This window comes from Sinohyriopsis cumingii, unplaced genomic scaffold (genome assembly GCF_028554795.1).
Source record: "Sinohyriopsis cumingii isolate HCF-2022 unplaced genomic scaffold, ASM2855479v2 utg001510l, whole genome shotgun sequence".
In the NCBI taxonomy this organism is placed as follows: domain Eukaryota; kingdom Metazoa; phylum Mollusca; class Bivalvia; order Unionida; family Unionidae; genus Sinohyriopsis; species Sinohyriopsis cumingii.
This window is the reverse complement of record NW_028316007.1, coordinates 2,846,055-2,853,374: the sequence shown is the minus strand read 5'-3', so window position 1 is coordinate 2,853,374 and position 7,320 is coordinate 2,846,055.

Below are 7,320 nucleotides of genomic sequence, written 5' to 3'. Positions count from 1 at the left end.
TCTGAATGAAGTAAAGTAGATGTTTTGTGGACTGCCACATACCAGCTGTTTTGGCTCATTCCGCGTTAACATTTTTTATACAATGTTTCGGATTGCGGCTAGGTATAAAGTAGATGCCAGAAAGGGTCCTTACAAATAACATACAAGTGACAAGGCATAAACTGTCTTCTTTAGCTGGTAATAAGAATGGCCAAAAAATATACTTACAGTTTTACATCCTGAATTTCCTCAAAAGGTACTTTATTAGTTCTGCAAATCCGAGTTACATGAACAAGTCATAGGTTCGGAATCTTGATTACACATTTCGAAATTGTACTGTAATCTCGAATATATTCCAAGTGCAATTACATCCTCCTTACTGCGCTCAAAATGAAAAAAGAATCAGATTCCATAGCGTCTTTTTCATATTTACAATTGAAAGACTTCATATTTTTCCCACATTATGATTTCAAGCATTCAGTGGCAGAAGCAAAAACACATTTGCAGATATCAACACGCTTCTCCCTCGCTTTTTCCATTAGATGTGTTTCATATGGAATTGTCATATATTAATCTAGTCCATAATCAATTCGTAGAATCGAAAGAAGAAATAAAAATCTATTCATTCCAGATCAAATGGAAAAGTTGCTGCAATGCGCATTCATTCACAATATCACTCCAAGTTTCAATTTTAACTAGACACGCCATTTTCTTTCTAAAGTTATGTCGAGAGCGCGACTAAGTTCAAATTTATCTGGGCGGAGTTCTGTGCGCAGTAATAATGTTGTTGTTGTGTAATGATGAATCTGCACTTGTGTATTTAGTTCGGAATACGGCATACATTCAGTTACTTTGTTTCTTGAAGTGTATTGTGTTAATATAATTAAGCATTAGGTAGAATGAGAAAATGAGCATATAATAAAAAGATTACTGCATTTGAACTCGTTTTGTCGGATGTATATACTTCACTCCCATGGTCATGCAGCATTTACATCCGAAAAACTCATTCATATTTTCCCATACAAATGCAGTAACCTATAAATATATGTGTGTATGTACATACATACATACACGCACGCACGCACGCACACACACACACACACACACATAGATACATACATACATACATACATACATTCTCTTATGTTACGTGTTTAGGCTCTAATAAACAGCAACAAAAGAAAGAGTGAGAACAAAAGGCTTATTTATTTCCCTGGATAAACACTGTAAAAATGAAAAAATTAGAACTTACGGTTTCAAGAATCAAATCCTAAAATAATCTAAGAATAATTCACAAATTAAATTTTAGATGTCCTAGTATTGAAATGTTCTAGTGAATTCAAGTTCGAGTTCCGACAAAAAAATAAAAAAAAATGGAAGGCAATGACGTATACTGTAGTCAGTAGATCGTTGATGTGTTTACAGAACCATAGAAAATAATTTTCCGATGTTTAATTTCCGAATCAAATTTAAAGAAATGTCTTTGTCCAATAATTCTGTATGAGCACTCAAATATTTCCAGAAAAAAATTATTCTTTGAGAATCCAAATAATTTAATTGAAAATTAAAATGTCACTCCAAACTGATCACAACGAAACACTTTCCAGTGTCCTAGATAAGGCAAAAACTGAGAAATATGTCCCTAAACACAACTAGTAAATCTAACTACTGCGTAATTTCGGAAAACCTAGAATTGCGAAAAAGAGGCTGTTTACATATCTCAAATCATGTACTCCCAGTATGATCTTGATAAAAACTAATCATTTTACTCCAAGAATAAAATAAAAATAGAAAGTTGTTTACTTGTCTTAGTGATTTCTTCATCAAGGTCTGGAACTAAGTCAAAAATAGAAACAGTGTTTCTATTATTAGGTGTTTAGGAAAAGAGTCAGTTCAAACTGAATATTCTGAGCAAAAATGCCAGATCAAGTAAGCAAGATTACATTACTTTGACATGTAATGAAATTTAAAATATATTTAAAACTTACAAACAGACAATTAAATTAAATCAATTATAAATTAAATCAAATATACATAACAATACATACATACACACATACATGCATACATACATGCATACATACACACACGCACGCACGCACGCACGCACACAAACACACACATACATACAATTAAATTAAATCAATTATAAATTAAATCAAATATATATAACAATACATACATACATACATACATACATACATACATACATACATACATACATACATATTACTATTAGAAATATACCCTGAAATAAAACATTAAATTTAATAAGTTATATGAAGAAAAGAAGATACGGGCTTCTGATTATAATTTTTGAGTACATGTGCGATCTGTGTATGGGGGTATAAATAATGGAGTTATTCAGATAATCAGATAATATTCATTTATCGTAAATTGCTTTATAATTGCTTATTTGTAAGTAAATGTTTCCAAATGATAAAACCACACAAACAAAACCAAATAAGTTCTTGGTTGACATGCACGTGTTTAGAAATGGGTATCAAACAATATCCTTTGCAGACAGTTTGGTTTTAACATTATATCTTATAGAAACGAATTGTCCCATGAGAAAACGTCATTTCAAAACCCTGAGTTTCGCTTTCAACAATGATTCAGGAAATATTATGAGCAACGATTCAATTAAATACATTCTACGTGTTTCAAATTTTTAAATTTTAAAATATATGGGTGGATTCATTAGCAATGTTTCAGACTGCACCAGAATGCAGCAATTTCCTTCCAGTATTTTGCTCTGTCGAATAATTATAAAAATGTCAGCATTTACATTAAGTCGTCAAGTCAAACGTTTTATCTAAAGAAAACAACCCCTTTAATATCTCATATTTTTAATATGATAAAAAAAGTACACAATAGACATTTTTGCAAGAATTCATTTTTTATTCAAAAGTCAAACACCACTTTTTGATCTTTGATTCCAGTCTCATTAATAGCCGTCTTTTCACTGATGCAAAATACACTAAGTTCCATTTATAAATATATTTGAACATATGTATAATTATATCAAGACTACCTACTCATTACATCATTTTCTGCAAGTTAATAATTTATAAAATAGTCGATCTGATTTCATAAAAAAAATTAATACATCTTTTATAACAACTAGATTTTATAAACTAAAAAGAATTAAAACTGCCTATGTTTGTACTAGATTTAGTAACAAAAACATAGATACTGCTTTCGAATCATTGACTAAATGTGATGACACAAAACACTGATATTGTGTGATGTAATGTGATTTGGATTTTTAACGTAGCTTTAACAATTATCCAGTCATATCGCTACGATGTCTGCAGTGTGGCAGTTTATAGTGATGTCTAGCACCGGGGCATCATGCCGCAGACATGTAGCATGATGTCCCACCCAGTCACATTATCCTGACACCAGGCCGACCAGTCCTAACATTAACCTCTTAATGCTGAGCGCCAAGCGAGGCAGCTGTTAGTACCATTTTTGTAAGTCTTTGGTATGAATCGCACGGGGATCGAACCCACGACCGCCAGCATATGAGGCTAACGCTCTAACCGCTAGGAACGGTCCACTGATATTGTATATCTGTAACTGACTAAATGTGATGACATGAAAACAATGATTCTTCTTGTGCAACTGCCAATTCTAAATTCTTGAAATATATAAATCGAAAAATGTTTGTGTCTAAAGTGTTATCAAATAGATATCTATAATTTGTGTCTAAAGTGTCATTAAATACATCTCTATAGCTTGTGTCTAAAGTAGCATAAAATACATCTCTATATTTTGTGTCTACAGTGTCCTCAAATACATCTCTATAGTTTGTGTCTAAAGTTCATCAAATACATTTTTATATTTTGTGTCTAATATGTCATCTAATACATCTCTATATATTGTGTCTACAGCGTCATCAAATACATCTCTATATTTTGTGTCTAAATTGTTATCAAATACATCTCTATTTTTTGTATCTAAAGTGTCCTTAAATACATCTCTTTGGTTTGTGTCTAAAGTGATATCAACTATATCTATATATTTTGTGTCTAAAGTGTCATCAAATATATATCTATGTTTTGTGTCTAAACTGTTATCAAATACATATTTATAGTCTCTGTCTAAGGCGTCACAGAATACATCTCTGTTTTGTGTCTAAAGTGTCATCAAATAGATATCTATATTTTTTGTCTAAAGTGTCCTCAAATGCATCTCTATAATTTATGCCTAAAGTATCATCAAAAATATATCTATGTTTTGTGTTTTAAAGTGTTATCAAATACATATAATACATGTCAATATTTTGTGTCTAAAGTATTTCTAAATACATCTCTATATTTTATGTCTAAAATTTCCTCAACTGCATCTCTATATTAATTGTCTAAAGTGTCCTCAAATGCATCTCTATATATTGGGTCTAAAGTGTTTTCAACTACATCTCTTAATTTCATTTCTAAAGAGTCCTCAAATACATCTCTATATTTTGTGTCTAAAATGTCTTAAAATACATATCAATATTTTGTGTCTATAAAAATTCAACTACATCTCTAAATGTCATGTCTAAAGTGTCCAAAATATATCTCTACATTTTGTGTCTAAAGTGTCATCAAATACATCTCTATATTTTGTGTCTAAAGTGTTATCAAGGTCATCTCTATATTTTGTGTCTAAAGTGTCCCCAAATACATCTCAATAGTTTGTGTCTTAAGTGTTATCAAACACATCTTTATATTTTCTGTCTACAGCGTCATCAAACACATTTCAATATTTTGTATCTAAAGTGTTATCAAATACATCTTTATATTTCTTGTCTAAAATTTCCTGAAAGACAGCTCTATAATTTTGTGTCTAAAGTGTTTTCAACTATGTTTCTATATTTTATGTCTAAAGTGCTATAAAATACATCTCTATATTTTGTGTCTGAAATATTTTCAAATATATCTCTATATTTTTTTTCTAAAGCGTCAGCAAATACGTCTCTATCTTTAGTGTCTATCGTGTCTTCAAATACATTTTTGGGTCTAAAGTATTATCAAATACATTTCTAAACGTAGAAGATACAGTAGATTGTCTGACGTTCTAGATGTTACTAAAAGAAAAACACTTGTCATTTAATATGAGACGAAAAAGAAGGAAAAGGGGGACGTAAACAATGGTAGAAAAATATTTACTTATAGTTAGTGTATAAATTCATAGATACATACCTTTATGAACCTGCTGAACACAACGACCCAGAAACAGAAGCAAAAATATGTCTGTTAAAATAGGCTAATCATGAATCACTGTAGAATCTGTGTATTGATCCTATTACCAACCTGACACCTACCTATAGCACGAAAATAGTTCATTCATTATATGTAACTTTCTGCGTAATTAGTCAACTATAGCATTGTCGCTTGCACCGTTGCACTTATTTTATAATCCAGATGTATTTCATAATGAAGGAACAAAGATTCGCCACATGTTGCCTGCTTTACATTTCGTCCAACAAATTATAATTTAGTGCGATTGTCGAATTGGAATTTGTAATGAGGGACGTAATGATAGACAGCTGTTGCAATAATGAATACGTATATTCATTCAAAATGTAGACATCAAATTAAATGCGTTTCTTGGAGACAGACATTTGTAAAATAGAGTAATGTCTGGGTGGATGGGTGCGTAAGCCAAATGTAGATGATCGGAAAGATAAACTGCGCTTTAAAAAGTTGAAAACATACTTACGCATTCCCATGCCTTTCTTTTTCAGTATGTTTCCATTGACCATTATGCTCATTTTCTTTGGGTGATGTAGATTTTTTAAAATAATTTTCAGTTCATTTTAATTTAATTTAACGATTTATTTTTAAGCAAAAGCATTATGTACATGTGACCCAGTGGATCGAACATGGAGGAAAGAGGAAGCTTTTACGTCAGCTAAATGATATCGCCCCAAGTGGTAACAAGCTCATGGACCCAAAGAAACGTCAGATTGCAAAACAAAGATTATGAGTTTTGTAAATTTGTTGGAAAAGGACATGTAGACTTCAATATACATGGACACGTATACAAGCGCATGTAACAAGTATCAAATTTGACAAAAATGCATATATGTTAGAGTAATAAATATTTGGGCGTATTTCAGTTGCATACCTGCTTGCCATAATAGCAGCATTCTACTTTGTCTAATGTATACCTGCTTACAATATTGGCAACACACTGCTTCGTCTATTGTTATCTGATTGTCATAATGGAAATATACTACGTCTATTGCATAACTGCTTGCCAAAATGGCAATGCTATGTTAAACCTACTGCATACCTGCTTGCCAAAATGACAATACTATGCATCGTTTAGTGCATACCTGCTTGTTATAAGGGCACCACCATGCTTCGTCTACTGCATACCTGCGTTTTGGAATAACGCAATACATCTCAAAACACGTATAAATTGAAAGTGTCGACCAAAGCGAGCAATTACATACATTTGAGAATATAGCTACGTGATTCATACAACTATCTTCCATCAACGTATATGCAGTTGATGAATCTTCCATGGTTGTTAAGTGTTGGGTGCACATGCACAAACGCGCGCATGAAAAGAAAGGTATTCCTGCTAAATTTTCAATACTTCGGAATTTGAATCTGCACGACTTGACACAAACTCTCAAGGTAAATATTACTTTCATTTTGTTGGATATTGGGTGGTGTCTATTTTTCCTTTCGTTTCTTTTCTTTCCATTTTTAATGCTAATAAAAAAATTGCGATTTGTCTGCGGTAGCACATTTAGAGAATAAAACAAAGTTTTTTGACACTAACAACTTTTCGTAATCAGTTATTGTCAAGAAACTGTCAAATATAATAGTGTATACAATGACAAAAAAAGAAAGAAAAAAGAACTTACGCTTCAGCTGCTTATGAGAAACAAAGAAGATGGAAGAACAGTAATTGTATGTTGGGCTAAATTTGTTGCATTGGCTTTTCGGGGCCTATTTAAGCCCCCAAAAAATAAAGATGGAAAGAATAGAAGTCGGTCTAAGAAAATCCTTGTGTTTCAAAATATGAAAGAAATAATTTGAAGCGGACAAGGTTCTGTAACAAGCTAGTTTCCGTGTGAAGAGCCAGTTAATTAAAGACATCACTGAGTAGGCACTGATTTGTGTTGGAGATACCAGAACCAACAGCATCAAAAAGGTCAATCAATGAAAACATCAGTAGCAACGAAAACTAAGGAGATAGTTGTACACGCTTTGATTCAAAAAACACGTGATAAAGAGTGTGTTGCTATTACACCAAGAAAGATATAAACTCTTAACAGATTCTATGGCTATATTTTAGAATTATTGACCCAAATGCTTATTTAAAACATGCTCTTTC